Raw genomic sequence first — 17,268 nt, forward strand, 5'->3', positions numbered from 1 at the left:
ATCGAACTGTTAAGTGAGGTTCCCAATACAAAACAAATATTCAATTCTTAAGTGGGGCTCCTAATCCAAAAGAAACATTTAACTTTTAAGTGGGGTTACCAACCAAAAAGAAACATTTAGCTGTTAAGCGAGGCTCCACTAAATAGATATCTTGATTTTCAATGGAAAAACTGTCTCTAGTCATTCTTTGTTATATACTACATTGTACAGATACTCTTGCACAGTGATCTCTATAATAACAACACGAATATGTTCAAAACATTCCTAACAACTTCCTTTCTACAAGACAAAAGACGCCCACCTGTACCTACAATATGACCAGACGTCACTCGTACAAGATTAATCCTGGGTTCCAGTTTGCATTAGAAATTAATGGACGTAAACCCACGTGACAGTAGCTGCTCGCGTGCGTCGACAAAATGGTGCAGTGCCCTACCCCCACCTTTCCACCCCCCCCCCATCTCCATCCACCGCCACCGCCCCCAATCCCTGGCCAGGTCAGTCCGTCGTCTCGAGCATCAATATGTCTAACTGGGTAAAAAAAATGTATCGTGAGTAAGATTTTGCTGGGAACCGGACTTCGTGTCGTGTGTTGAAATATTTTTCACAGCCACTTGGTCGAGCTGTTGAGTGGTAGCAGAGCAGTCGGAAATATTGCGAACACAGAAAGGCTGCAGTTGTGGGATTAATTCATTACACTTGATATGTTGTCGTTTCGTGACTAATTTGATTTGCTTTTAATCACGAGATCATCGCCATGTAAGTATTCCCAATTGTTTTTATTTGTGAACAAAATTTACGAAGAGCTTCTACTAAAATTTCTACAAAAATATCTGAGATCTTTTGAAGTTGCAAACGCTTCAAAGAAAAAACAACAGATTATTTCATTTAAACTATAGCCTTGTGTTCATCTTAATGTACATTGTAAAAAAAATAATTAAAATAATAGTGTCTAGGTCTTTTTCATATGTAATTGTGTCTACCTAATTGGTTTATGAATAATACTTTGAAGCTGAAACTTCTTATTGTCAAAACAGGATTTCAGATGAAAAAAAGGAGGTTTATTAAGACTGAGTGTTTTTAATGTATTTTTAATTCTCTTTGATTTGCCCTATCGCTATTATTTAATACATTTAATTATTTATTGAACATGGAAAACCTTATTAAAGTCACTTTGCCTTTGAAAGATTTTTCAATGTTTAACTTTTATATTTCTATCTCCAATAGTTCATTTCATGTTATTTTAATGTTTCAATTTATCTTTTAGTACAAACCAAAGTCTAAACAACTTGGTAACATAAAGAAAAAACAACCAAATAGAATTGAGTTCCAATCTGAGCATGAACAACTGCGCTATGCACATGACCAAGGGAGCTAAAATCTCTTAGTCTATGTGCACAAAGATGGCAGTAAATTTGTAACTTTGCCATGACTAAAAGAGTGATAAAGAAAGAGAGACAGACAGACAGACATATAGAGACAGATAAACAGATAATTTTTAATAGTCCGAATGCTACGGAACCGTCGGTGTGTGTTATTTCTGAAAACGCCGCCTTATAAAAGATTAGATGCACAGTGATCCCTCGTTTTGCAGTGTTGTTTTTGTGAGACCCAATTTGGATGTGTTGTAGTTTATTATGCGTCTTGAAATATGTCAGAAACAAACTGTGTAAACATTGAATCACATAACCAATAGATCTAAAACTTTCTTTTCAATTAGATGTCAGAGTAACTTTTGTTGCAAGACCTTCTTATATAATATTCAGAAGATTTCTTTTTCCAAACAAATTTTGAAATCCTCCTATTTCTCGAATTTTCTGTGGGAACTTCTATCCTGGCAGAAGATAAATCCTTACCGGGTTTTGACATATTAAATTTGCAAATTGCATGTCGAGGCTATCAGGCCATCTATCTTGCCACCATTGGAGATACACGAGATTTATGACTTTCATAATTGAAGGTTTTTATTTTTATTTTGCGAATGACTCACTAGGCAAATACTTATAAAGAGATAATTGAATAAAATATAATCGTTAGCATTCATCGTTTTGTGAATACTACATGGATGTATGGACGTTTTGGTATATTCTCCGGGCCAGAAGCGGCATTTGGAGTGGCAAGTGGGGCGGGGCAATGGTCCCAAGGGGAGCCTACGATAGGAACTGTCACCGCCAGTCTATCACAGAATTATGAAGAGACACTGCCACACATTGTAATGTACCGCAGACTGCAATCCTCTGTGTTCAATTGTTTTTCTTAATTGAAGCGGATTTTTCATGAACATTTTTTTTTATCAGTTACTTGGTTGAAGATCATCACATTAAAATCAGAAAAAGAACAACTCTAACGCCATCACGTGACCAATGAAGTGACCAATGGTACCTGCCTATAGCATTAAGTACGTTATAGAACACTATGAAGTCCTATAGGTCCAGCATTAGAGGCGGGCTAGCCCAAAAGCGTTGTAAGATGGCTTGTACAGACTTCATGTTGATACTATAAATTTGTTGGTTCCCTACATGTGCTACATCTCTAAATGTTGATACTATAAATTTGTTGGTTCCCTACATGTGCTGCATCTCTAAATGTTGATTCTATAAATTTGTTGGTTCCCTACATGTGCTACATCTCTAAATGTTGATTCTATAAATTTGTTGGTTCCCTACATGTGCTACATCTCTAAATGTTGATACTATAAATTTGTTGGTTCCCTACATGTGCTACATCTCTAAATGTTGATTCTATAAATTTGTTGGTTCCCTACATGTGCTACATCTCTAAATGTTGATTCTATAAATTTGTTGGTTCCCTACATGTGCTACATCTCTAAATGTTGATTCTATAAATTTGTTGGTTCCCTACATGTGCTACATCTCTAAATGTTGATTCTATAAATTTGTTGGTTCCCTACATGTGCTACATCTCTAAATGTTGATTCTATAAATTTGTTGGTTCCCTACATGTGCTACATCTCTAAATGTTGATTCTATAAATTTGTTGGTTCCCTACATGTGCTACATCTCTAAATGTTGATTCCATAAATTTGTTGGTTCCCTACATGTGCTACATCTCTAAATGTTGATTCTATAAATTTGTTGGTTCCCTACATGTGCTACATCTCTAAATGTTGATTCTATAAATTTGTTGGTTCCCTACATGTGCTACATCTCTAAATGTTGATTCTATAAATTTGTTGGTGCCCTACATGTGCTGCATCTCTAAATGTTGATACTATAAATTTGTTGGTTCCCTACATGTGCTACATCTCTAAATGTTGATTCTATAAATTTGTTGGTTGCCTACATGTGCTACATCTCTAAATGTTGATTCTATAAATTTGTTGGTTCCCTACATGTGCTACATCTCTAAATGTTGATTCTATAAATTTGTTGGTTCCCTATATGTGCTACATCTCTAAATGTTGATTCTATAAATTTGTTGGTTCCCTGCATGTGCTACATCTCTAAATGTTGATTCTATAAATTTTTTGGTTCCCTACATGTGCTACATCTCTAAATGTTGATTCTATAAATTTGTTGGTTTCTTACATGTGCTACATCTCTAAATGTTGATACTATAAATTTGTTGGTTCCCTACATGTGCTACATCTCTAAATGTTGATTCTATAAATTTGTTGGTTCCCTACATGTGCTACATCTCTAAATCTTGATTCTATAAATTTGTTGGTTCCCTATATGTGCTACATCTCTAAATGTTGATTCTATAAATTTGTTGGTTCCCTGCATGTGCTACATCTCTAAATGTTGATTCTATAAATTTGTTGGTTCCCTACATGTGCTACATCTCTAAATGTTGATTCTATAAATTTGTTGGTTTCTTACATGTGCTACATCTCTAAATGTTGATACTATAAATTTGTTGGTTCCCTACATGTGCTACATCTCTAAATGTTGATTCTATAAATTTGTTGGTTCCCTACATGTGCTGCATCTCTAAATGTTGATTCTATAAATTTGTTGGTTCCCTATATGTGCTACATCTCTAAATGTTGATTCTATAAATTTGTTGGTTCCCTGCATGTGCTACATCTCTAAATGTTGATTCTATAAATTTTTTGGTTCCCTACATGTGCTACATCTCTAAATGTTGATTCTATAAATTTGTTGGTTTCTTACATGTGCTACATCTCTAAATGTTGATACTATAAATTTGTTGGTTCCCTACATGTGCTACATCTCTAAATGTTGATTCTATAAATTTGTTGGTTCCCTACATGTGCTACATCTCTAAATGTTGATTCTATAAATTTGTTGGTTCCCTACATGTGCTGCATCTCTAAATGTTGATTCTATAAATTTGTTGGTTCCCTACATGCGCTACATCTCTAAATGTTGATACTATAAATTTGTTGGTTCCCTACATGTGCTACATCTCTAAATGTTGATTCTATAAATTTGTTGATTTCTTACATGTGCTACATCTCTAAATGTTGATTCTATAAATTTGTTGGTTCCCTACATGTGCTACATCTCTAAATCTTGATTCTATAAATTTGTTGGTTCCCTACATGTGCTGCATCTCTAAATGTTTATTCTATAAATTTGTTGGTTCCCTACATGTGCTACATCTCTAAATGTTGATTCTATAAATTTGTTGGTTCCCTACATGTGCTACATCTCTAAATGTTGATTCTATAAATTTGTTGGTTCCCTACATGTGCTACATCTCTAAATGTTGATACTATAAATTTGTTGGTTCCCTACATGTGCTACATCTCTAAATGTTGATTCTATAAATTTGTTGGTTCCCTACATGTGCTGCATCTCTAAATGTTGATTCTATAAATTTGTTGGTTCCCTACATGTGCTACATCTCTAAATGTTGATTCTATAAATTTGTTGGTTCCCTACATGTGCTACATCTCTAAATGTTGATTCTATAAATTTGTTGGTTCCCTACATGTGCTGCATCTCTAAATGTTGATTCTATAAATTTGTTGGTTCCCTATATGTGCTACATCTCTAAATGTTGATTCTATAAATTTGTTGGTTCTCTACATGTGCTACATCTCTAAATGTTGATACTATAAATTTGTTGGTTCCCTACATGTGCTACATCTCTAAATGTTGATTCTATAAATTTGTTGGTTCCCTACATGTGCTGCATCTCTAAATGTTGATTCTATAAATTTGTTGGTTCCCTACATGTGCTACATCTCTAAATGTTGATTCTATAAATTTGTTGGTTCCCTACATGTGCTGCATCTCTAAATGTTGATACTATACATTTGTTATTTCTATACTTCTGTTACATCTCTAAATTTGGTTTCTAAAAACTTGTTGCTTCTGTACAAGTGTTACATCTCTAAATTTGTCACATTTCTAAATGTGTTCTCTATGCTGGAGGTGTCCTTTATGTTAGCTAGAAGACAGATTACATGCTAAAACGCTTCCATATATTTTCTTTCACAGTGTTTACATTCAGTCTAGCCCGTGCCAAGCGCGGGTCGATTTTGATCTGAGTAGTAATGTTATGTGACAGTTGATTTTCTTCATCCGAGTTTTATTTTTTAGCGTTTCCATTTACTTTCCTTTATTTTTTAATTTTTTTTAGTGTGAGTGAACTGTAGAATTTATTTTTTTCATGTAGAGAAACATTTAAAAAGATAGTGTCATGTTTAAATAAGTGTTAAGGTCAAGGTTGTTTTAATCGTATAAACCAGTGATTCCCAAAGTGGTCTATATAGACCCCCAGGGGTCTACGAAGAGCTCCAAGGGGTCTACGAAAGTGAAAAAAAAAAGTGGGGGTCTATGAGATGTCCACGGGGGTCTACGAAAATTGATTTCATTTAAGCAGGTCGTAACTTTAATTTTCACATTTCATCAATGTAATTATTTCATACACTAATATATGATTTGTACCTTACTTAATCCTCACTATTTATCATATTATTCAAACTAAAAATTGTTATATTTAATTTCCATACGTATAAAAATAGCTTCATTTTTTTCTGCATGTAACAAAAACAAATGTAGATTATACAGAGTTTGTAGGCCTAATTTAAATTTGCATTCATTTCTTCCTTGTCAAACAAGCGGTTGCCAAGAGCCCTTTTTATGACGTTATGAAACTAATTAGGCCTACTCTGAAAAATCAATTGAGACGATGCCACCCTGATAGAAAGATAAAGGTTTCAAAAACTTTTGAACTCTCAAATCTAAAGTTCAGAATAGACCCACAAAATCTCTCTTCAACATCATATAGAGAAGATGATGGTTAAGAAGATGATAATAAAATACTCTGAAAGACACAAAGATAAAGGCACATTCCTCGTCCCATATGCTAGGACAAATTTGTACAAATACTCCTTCTTCCCTAGTGCTATTAGAGCATGGAATGGGTTGCCTGAGCTAGCCAGGAAAACCAGTGACTTGGCAGAATTTAAGTCATTGGTTAATATGCATGACTAAATGCATGACGCGTAGGACGTAATCATCTTCTTTTTTGAAGTAACGTCTGTATTATATAAGATAAGATAAGTTTGTGAGCGTCTTAACAAATCTCTTTAATAATAGTCAAATACGGAAAACACTGTAGATAAAGCATTGATTTTACCAGCTGTTAAAGTAGTTTTAAAAACTGTTTTACACAAACGTACATCTGATATTATTTTAAACAAATTTCTTTAAGCCACAATACAGTAGGCACATCGGTGGTATGAGTTATAACAAAAGCTTATTGTGTAATACATCGCAAACAATATATACAGTTTGGGATTAGCGGCCTCGCAGGCTCTACCAGTGTGTAGCGATGTGTGCTGCATACTGCCTAAGGGTCATCTGCTCCTTATTTCTTTGGGGTTGACCCAGGAAACAGTTCCCATGTTTGGGTAGATCTGAAAGACAGCAGAGGCTTGAATTCAGTTTCCCCCCTGCTAGGTGGATTGCTAGCCCAGGTTAATGAGTCCCTACTGCCAAAAGCTTTCTGGTTTAGGCGCCAGTTACTTCACCCCTACTCCTGTTTTGAACAAGACTCGAAAGATAAAGGAATATAAAGACAGTGATACGTAAAGCTAATTTATTGATATATATATTGTTTGAAGCAAGAACTACTTCATAGAACGACAAATTCCTATATGAAACATAATATCCGTAGGAATGGATGATGAACCTGCAAAAAAAAAAAAAAAACAAGGACACACATATTCAGTGTCTTTTGGTGGTTCCAGTAGTGCATATCAATTGTTTTGAATTGTATCAATAAATATATTACAAAGTAGCTTTAAATTTCTTATTTACTCTTCAACTCACTACAGTTAGAAATTACTTTAAACAATGGAGTTTGTGAATTTGAAAAAAATGCAGTACCGGTATAATCTAAGCAGGGGGTCTACCAAAAACCAGAAAACATGGCAAGGGGTCTACGCGACAAAAAAGTTTGGGAACCACTGGTATAAACAATAAACAGCATGTTTAAATTTTTTAAAAAAGCAATTTCCACATTGAACTAAAACAGCTAAGAGAGCTTTAAAAAAAAAGAATTTTTTTTTCAAAAGAAGATTTTTTCGCATGCTTTTTGACAAAAACTAGTCAAGACAGTCTTACATATATATATTATTATATATTATTATATATTATTAAGCTTCTTGAGCCATTGAATTCACTCTTACAATATTATAATAGTACCTATCTAGACTCTAGATCTAGATCTAAATATATGTAGACCTACAAGCAAATGTTTTTATTTAAAAAAATGGATTTAGGTCAATTAGCTATTTTGATAGCTACATTCATACTATTTTTTTTTAAATTCCCGCTTTCTTATAGCATTATTATTTCGTTTAATTGTTTCCAAAACACTCTCAGTGACTATATAAACAGTGATACACAAATTAAGACCCGCGGGCCGAGGGTAATAGGCCAGTATGTCTAGATGGAAATAACACCAAGTGAAGTCTACCTGCTATGTGTCATAAAACTTTTGAAATAAATTTTTTATCATAACTTCAAGAATGACCACTCTGCTAAACAAACAGGCAAATTCATTATGCATTAAAACTCTTTTCTTCCTTGAACAATATGTAACTTACTGTTGTTAATATAATGTTAAAGAGAAACTGGGGTCTAAACGTAAATCTTGTGTGCTATCGTACAACTGTTTGCTCTTATTATGTAGTGCTTTTTGTAATGCACAATTGTAAAACAAATTTCCTCACTGATAATAAAGATTATTATTATTATTATTATTATAATTATTATTATTGTTATTATGAAGAACCGAAACATAATGACATTTTAAAATGAAATCTGTCATGTAATTGAGAAACAATGACATCTCTTCACAGTAGTTGGTGGCAAGCTCATTAATTTGTCTTTTAACTTTTCGCATTCGATTGAAGCGAAAAACTGGATCAACAGCCCACTATCGATCTAATCAAGCAGTCCCATTTCTTACACATTCAAAGCCATTTTTCAAATGACTTTATTATAGATCTTTTCTAGTTGACTCACAGCCTTAAATCTTACAGCTCTAATTCCACTCTTTTTGACATCACGTTGATTGCCCTTACTAATTGTACTTGACAATGAGCAAAATAAATAAATAATATTATCGAATGTTTCCCCCTTTCTTTTTCGTTTGGGGAACACAAAGTAATTTGTGTTAACATCTTGAGTACGGTACATCAAAATATCTGAATCTCATTGCTGTTAGAGCATCAGTCCTTGACCGTATTGTAAAGCACAATTTGTTTTCCAATTGGATTAAACAAGCGTCTATCTTAATATGCTAAGACGTCTGAAACACAGCGGACGAAATTATTTAAGACCAAGTTTAAATTTTGGTTAGGACAGTGAACATAATGCACAATCGGCGGCTTTTGTTGAAGTGATGAATGAATGTCATTGTTCTGTCCTCTCATATGAGAAGCATCATCACAGCATCGTAATTTATTTGAAGATAAATGGTGATTTTTTATTACTCTGCAGACTTCTGATTCTCACAAATATAAAAATCTAGAAATTTCTGGGTTTTCCCTTATCGGACATCACCAAATTTCAAGAACGAAATTTTCTTATCAAATTTTCATTCGAGTCTATTAATATAAACCTTACAGCAGTCTTTACAAATACCACGTGATTCTTGCATTACATGAAATGTAAATAGTATGACGCATTTATAATTTATAATCCTACCTCTTTTTAAAGGTTTATTAGTTATAAGAAAAGATGTTTTATATTGGAATAGTAGGTAAGTTTCAACACACGAGAAATAGGATATGTTTATCTTTGAAACGATCGTTCTAACTTATATTTTTGTCTTCTCTCTTTCTGTCTCTGTTTCTCTCTCTCCTTAGATATATCTGTCTTTCTTTTACTCCGTACATCTACCTCAGCATAAACTTTCAACCATTTCTCATCACTGTTCACAGAATCTCAGTTCACGCGACGCGCGCGGGAAAGGGGAGACAACACGTTAGCACGCGATTTGCAGACGACAATGAATAAAAACTGTGAAAAAGAAATAATTCCGAAGAGCCCAGGTTCTAATGCTGTTATTCCCGCCATGTCTCCAACGTTAGCACGTGCATGGTTACCACGACAGTTTGGCTTGAATAGACTCACTAGAGTGACCTCTGTTGCGGGATAATTAAGTACGTCGCTTTCCTTTCTTACTGTGCAGATGCTCCCCCCCCCCTCCTGCTATTTCAGTAATAAGCTGGCTCATTTACCAAACATACTTATTGGTGGCATTCTACACTAAAGAGATTGTTATCTAATTCGCCTGACATTTTCCAGCCTGTGTTTGTTCTTGTTATGAATGTAGCAACTCTGTTTCATAGTTATCTGAAATGTTATAGGGGCCTACACGCTGTACTAGTTTCTAAAGGCAAGCCTTCCACACGGCGGATAGACAGATCTGGACAAATCGGTTGGCTTCTTTCCGCGGGGCTAGAACAGAAAGAGTTAATAACTCGTTCTCTCTCGACTAGCGGTCAAGGCCAGTCAACGTTGTCCAGAAAAACAAAAGCGATTTTTTTGTTTGGGGAGGGAGGATTTGGTTTTGAATATGTTAAAAATAGACCGATTGTACAAGATTCCTGTGTGTTAATTTAATTAATAATGCTGACCCCCGGTACACCTCGGTACAAGTATCTATTTGTTATCCTTACGTCATATTCTGGTATTCCAAATAAACTGTTTGACTACGAATACCTCGTAATTGTCAAAAATGTTCCATTCTCTTCAAATGTAAGGTCTGGGTCGTTTTCTGCAACTCGTTAGATAATCTTCTTGCTGTCAGTTCTATAATTCGCTGACTATTAGTTTTAAAAACTATGCAAACATTTACCTCCAAATGTTGATATTGCTTATACAAGGCTTGTTTTGATTCAACATATCGGTCTCGTATGGTCAGCTCTATAAGAACAACTCCAGGACATCAGTTGTCCACCCTGCTATTAGTACTATAGCCCAAGGCATATTGTTCCTACTCTAAAACTCCTGCTCATATTTTCCTGAGAACGAGACTACATCTATTAGTCCTACTTTTTTTTTCATTTGGGAATTCCTCCCTACTCTCTTCTGCTTGACAACTCACTCTTGGCTCATATTGAAATTTATGTCCTGGTCAGTAGAGCGCTTAATAATTTTTCAGTTCCATCCCTTAGAGACTCAGGAATAGTACGAGTTGAAGTCTCAAGACTTATTCCACGAAATGTCCATGTTTATTCTTCATTATTTAACTTTCCATTCTATATATAATCCCCATTATTTTGTTTTTTCCCAATTATAAGCCTGTTTTTTCTCCATTATAAGCCTGTTTTTTCCCCATTATAAGCCTGTTTTTATCCCCATTATAAGCCTTTTTTTCCCCATTATAAGCCGTTTTTTTTCTCATTATATGCCTTTTTTCCCCATTATATGCCTTTTTTCCCCATTATAAGCCTGCTGTTTTCCCATTATAAGCCTGTTTTTTTCTTATTATAAGCCTTTTTTCCCATTATAAGCCTTTTTCCCCATTATAAGCCTTTTTTCCCCATTATAAACCTTTTTTCCCCATTAAAAGCCTGCTGTTTTCCCATTATAAGCCTGTTTTTTCCCATTATAAGCCTGCTGTTTTCCCATTATAAGCCTGTTTTTTCCCATTATAAGCCTGCTGTTTCCCCATTATAAGCCTGTTGTTTCTATTGTTGTTGATGATGATGTTGATTTGTATCTATTTCCCAAAGCAGTTGTCTAGGCTACATAGAAGTGGTCAAAATATGTAGTGGACGATTGCGTGACCAACTAATTGTGTACCCTCCTCTTCGATTCTCTCTCTCCTCCACAACAAACGCAGTCTGAATTAGCTTAAGTGATGTGGACATCGGACACCCCAGGACTGGTCAACAATACTTTAGCGATGTGAGTTCTTTAGCTGCTTCAGGAAGACAAACCCCGTTTACTGTAGCTACAGATTTGATTAGTTTAATATAACTTGATTATTTATCAAGTGTTTCCATCTGTCTCTTTTAAAACCAATTGAAACCGGAATCTATTAATTAACTTCATGGATTATTTTGAAAGCATTAATGCCATAAAAAAGTAGCTAAAATTAGCTAAAATTGAAATATTAACAATATTAAATTGTATCTTATCTTATATGATACAGACGTTATTTCAAAAAAGAAGATGATTACGTCCTACGCGTCATGAATTTAGTCATGCATATTAACCAATGACTTAAATTCTGCCAAGTCACTGGTTTTCAGGCAACCCATTCCATGCTCTAATAGCACTAGGGAAGAAGGAGTATTTGTACAAATTTGTGCTAGCATATTGGACGAGAAATATGCCTTTATCTTTGTGTCTTTCAGAGTATTTTATTAATTTTTTTTTGTATTTGAAGTTTATGGTTCAGTGTTTTATGTATAATTGCTACTTTACTTTCAAGTCTTCTATCCTGGAGGGTTTCTAAAATTAGTGATTTTACTAAAGGTGTTACTCTAGTCCAGGGGTCGGCAACCTTTTGAGTCGAAAGAGCCAAAAATTAGAATTTACAATATTTTTTTTTTTTTGGAAGAGCCACAACATTTTTTTCTGGTCAACAATGAATTGTACTATCACAATTTTTTAATGAAAAAAAAAAGAATATATGTATTCATATATAAGTAGTGTTTTTTGGTTACAAATTAGATTATATATATATATATATATATATATATATATATATATATATATATATATATATATATATATATATATTAGATATTAGATATTTCTTTTGGTTACGGTAACAACTAAAGCTATTAAACATTTACTTACACTACTAACTTGTACTTCACTAACAAACAATTGAGCAAACAAATTCAATGGGAGCGATGGCTTTGCATGGTTTTAGAAAGTTTGGATACATTTGGCTCATAACTTACTTTTAGTTTCAAACACGACTCTAAATGTCCATTTGTTACTTAGCTTCTTACTTTTCATTTAATTATATTCATGCAAGAGAACACTTGCTTGCACGAATATGTCGATCCAAATATAGTCAGCACTCCACATGTCAAATTCTGTGCCTTACTGTAGCATTCTGGAAGATTATTCCATGCGGAATTCCTTTAAAAGCTGTCCACTTTTGTTACACAATTGACATACATATCTGGACCTTCAACACTTCCAACTTGATTTTGAACTTTACTTTTTAAATCGATCAATTGCATTTCTAGAGACCCAGTATCAATTCCAAGTGTATAATGTGGATTTTGTTCCTATTTGTGTTGGGGGGGGGATCTACTAGGAATGTTAGAATGGTTTTGAACGGATCAAATCTATCAAGAAATTCATCTTTGATTTTTATAACAACAGTATGCTGAAGAAATTCGTGTTGAAAGTTGCACTGATTTTATCGCGATACTGCTTTAGACATTGAAAATGAAGTAATTGACCGCTCTAAATATCTTATGCAAAAAGAATTATTTTTTCTTCCAAACAAACCAATTCTTCTACCAAACCATAGGATAAGTTTTCCTTTCATTTCAGTTTTAGAGTCAGCTCATTTAAGGTTTCCGTTATATCATCCATAAAGTAAAATTTTTGCAACTATTTGTCGTTCTCTAATTCAGGGTGATTAATACCTTTTTCATTTAGGAATGAATTTATTTCATTCAAACACAAAGCGAAACGTTTCAACACTTATACTTTGGAAAGCCATCAAGCACTTTATTGTGAAGAAAGAGTTTGGAATACTGAGTCTCCATTTCGTTTAAGAATTTTTTTTTAATTGACCACTGAAGAGCGCTTTTGACAAAATACTGTTAACAATCTTGATTACCAAATTTATGACCTCAACTTTCTTGGGACGGAAATGTTTTAGCACAAAGGTCTTCTTGGTGTATTATGTAATGAAACGTAAGAATTTGGTGGTTTATTTGGCTCCAAAGAATCGTTGTTGTTTTCTGTCATCTTTTGGCTACATCAGTTGCTATTGAAACAATTTTGTTTAAATCGATCTTATTGTCTTCAAGGTATTTAATATGTTCGCTCTATCTTCCCCTCTAGTTTATCATGAGATCCAGAAGTTCTTCTTTTGGACCTTGGGAAGACATTTACCTAACAAAATTGGCAACGTGCTGTGTCTTTATGAAGCAATACTCATCTGTAGCAAGTGATAAGACAGAAGAAAGATGAATACCTTCCAACTGCAAATATGTTTTTATTGAAGACATTTTAGCTATTCTATCTTGCACTGTTTTAGCGGATAGTGGCAAATCTTTGACTTTTTTAAAACGCTTTCTGGTTTGCTTTTGAAATCAGGAAACAGATCTTCAGATGCATGTAGGAAGCAGTCTTTGACATACGCATCATCTGTGAATGGTTTGCCTTTTTGTGCAATTTCTAGTGGTACCGCGAAGCTTGCCAGATTAGCATTACTTGTAGATTGTTTCTAACTTTGAGAAGATTATCGCTTCTAATTCATACTTGAAACAAAAAACTATAAGTCACAGCCAAAGCGAATGGTGAAGATGCGTCAAAAGCGAATGAAAACCTATATAGAAACATCCGACGACGGCCAAGAGCTTCCGACGAACTGACAACTGTGACGACGCGTATACTGGGGGAAAAGATATGGTGAAAAGCGAGTACAAGTGGCTGAGAGATAGAATCGGCGCCTAATCCTCGTTAAACGATTCAGAACTATTTTAAAAATGTTTCGATAAAATAAATAATTTATGCGTATGCAACTAAAGAGCCGCAGCTTCACATTCAAAGAGCCGCATATGGCTCGCGAGCCGCAGGTTGCCGACCCCGGCTCTAGTCAAATGTGAATATTTGTCTGCTATGAATCTCAGTGCTCTATTTTGTGTCTGTTCTAGTTTCTTAATGTTTTCTTGAGTTGAAGGGTCCCAAACAGAGGATGCATATTCTATTATTGGCCTAACCAAGGTTAAATAACATTTTAGTTTTATGTTCTAATTTGATTTATAGAAATTTCTTCTAATAACCCTAACTGTATGACTAGAATTTACTTGTTTTTCTATAACCAGTTAAACATTTTTTTATCTAATAAACTGACTTTTTCCTCTTTAACTTTATATATTTTTCTTTTTAAAACTATTTTACTGATTAGGTTTTTTTTTAAAGTACAGTAAGTACCCCTTTTAAACCTGTTTCTGTGATCGACGGTTAACGAGGGTGTCATGTGGACAGAACAATGACCAACCCTCATTACTTGTCTCCCACTAACGTCAGTTACACATTAGTGCTTGATGACTAAGTGGCGTCCCAAAATTCAAAATCCCAGTCTACACGGAGATTCGAATATGAGAACGCTATGTTTGGAAGAGTCCTGTTTAATGTTTTGTGTCGATACTTTGTTTCGTTCTAACTGAATACACTTTTTCTGCCTCCCCCCCCCCCCCCCCCAACACCCCAAAAAGTACAATTTACCTTACAGATCTTACAGTCCATGAGCTGACTATTTAAATCTTACCTGTTTGTATGTAATGTATGACCGTCGATAAACTAGGGTATGATGTGGCCATCACAACGACTAGCTACCTTTACTTTCCCCAGCTAATAATAATACTTTTTTTTCTCTTTACAATGGTTGGGAAACTCAGGATATCATTTCTAATCAAAGGACCCAAACGTGAGCCCTTTGTAAATATTGATACGTATTCAGACTTAAAAAAAAACAACATCACCATGACAACCAAGTTTTTATTTCTTATTTCCTGGTAAGTATTAAAAACACACGTCCAGATCTAGCGCTGTACAAATAGACGTGTTGGTCTCGATTGCTGTTTATTCCTGACCGACTTGAAACTTGGCCTTGCGACTGATCAATAGAAGAAAGAAAATGGTTTTCAGTTAGAACTGAGTCAATTCTCTTTGAACTTGCTAGGTTTATGACAAGTAAAGGGAGCAAAGTTCAAAGTTAAGGAATATGTCAATTGTGAACAAGTAGTACAAAGCAGCCCTTTTCAGACCTTGTTATCTAGAGGGCAGATGATGTAAATGTCATGTTTCTATGGCTGGCGACTAAAGAGGGTGTTATGTGTCCAGCACAACGACTACCCGCCTTTATTTTTCTCAGCTAATGTCGAGTACAAATAAGAGATGGGTGGACTCAGGGGCGTCATAAAATTCCCGAAATTCAACCTCCCAGCCTTAACCGATGTATATCTGAATTATTCTATGAAAAAAAAAAATTCTTGTTATCTGTCTGTAAGGTTGTGGCTGTTATACTGTGAATTCATACGACTACGCCTTAGGGTATTTTTTTTCTTCTTAGCTGAAACGTCATGCTAGTGCTGGAATCTCCAAGACATCAGAAAGTCTCCGACTTTTAGAAACAGGAAGTGACCCCCAGTGACGTGATGCTCTGGGAAGCCATACAACCAAAAGTTTTGAAGGCAAAATTAGGAGTAATTAACCAAGTGAAAAGATTATATGAAATAATGATAAGCAGGCTGACAAAAATAAAAGCCTTAAAACGGTTTCTGTTGGTTGTAATACACACAGAGCCATGAAGAGCAAATAATTCCATGCTTCAACATATCTAGTGAATGAAATACTGAGTACATAGCAAGTGAGAAGATTTAAATTTTAAAAAATCCAAATATTATTTTAAAAATACAACAAAGCTTTTATGAAGTGTAGTTGTATCAATTAGTTATCAATAAGTTTGTAACGAGATCTAGTCTAAAAATAATAATTCTGTGCGATTAGAAATATTTTGTTCCAATTGTTTTGTTGGGAGGAGGGGGGAAGAACGAAGGATCGTCTTTTAAATGTATTTATTTTTTTTTAAAGTTGAAAACCCTAAATTCGAACCCTTGATCTCAAGCATTCTAAACCCTCTTCAAGCCAACACAATAACTACTGCGCCAATGAGTCACTTATGAAAATAGAATTTTTTTTAGCGACCAACCAAGAGTGTTAAGTGCAAATTGATGAATGTTAAAGAGTTACCCAGTTGATAGAGTGTTAAGTACAAGCTGATGAATGTTAAAGAGTTACCCAGTTGATAGAGTGTTAAGTACAAGCTGATGAATGTTAAAGAGTTACCCAGTTGATAGAGTGTTTAGTGCAAACTGATGAATGTTAAGAGTTACCCAGTTGATAAAGTGTTAAGTACAAAATGAAAACACTGAACAGAATAACACTTTTTAATAACATGCAATATGATCTGTTCATAAGTTCACCCACATACAAATAGTTTAACTCTAGACAGGCCATAGATCCAAAACAACGTTTGAAAAGGTTCTATTAAAAAAAAACAACAACTGTGTTACATCATTTTCGCTCTCAGCTGCTGTTTTCCAAGAGTTAATGACCAAATATTGATTTTTTTTCTAGACGAAGGATCCTCCAATACGTAAATCTTCAAACAATATTAACATCCAAGAAAGAAAAAAAAATTAGAATAATGCTTCAGGGAAAGATCGTGAAAGCCGAAAACAAAAAAAGACAGCAGGGAATGTGTGAAGAAACTTGCACTTTTGATTGACCAGGATGCTTTCTGTGTAGAACTTTCACAGTCTTAGCTATAGTAGGCATGTGAGATGTGTGGCTGAGATGCCATCTAGCGCTTGGCTACCTAATAAGGGGGATTGAATTTAAATCCCGACTCGAGCAGAATTGTGTTTACTGAGCGCATTAACGCAGCACGGAAAACCTTCTCCTAGATACCCCTTCGACCCTCTGGTCCACAAAAGACATTGGGCCATAGCGCACTGAATATGATGTAAGCGTGAAAGGCATTTAAATAATTAAAATAATAATAGATTTTTTAGAAAGCCTTTAGTGATAGGTGTCTCTGTAT

General features: G+C 34.5%; 1 protein-coding gene across 1 annotated transcript in view; it reads left to right on the forward strand.

The window, feature by feature from the left end:
• The first annotated feature begins 556 nt into the window (after window positions 1-556).
• The window catches only part of LOC106074945 (short transient receptor potential channel 4-like), a 276,179-nt gene continuing 259,467 nt past the window's right edge, over window positions 557-17,268 (forward strand). The window contains exon 1 of the mRNA XM_056037379.1: window positions 557-759. The gene's annotated coding sequence lies outside the window, so the exon portion shown is untranslated. The remainder of the gene's footprint in view (window positions 760-17,268) is intronic.

This window comes from Biomphalaria glabrata, chromosome 8, assembly GCF_947242115.1.
Source record: "Biomphalaria glabrata chromosome 8, xgBioGlab47.1, whole genome shotgun sequence".
NCBI classification, from domain to species: Eukaryota; Metazoa; Mollusca; class Gastropoda; family Planorbidae; genus Biomphalaria; species Biomphalaria glabrata.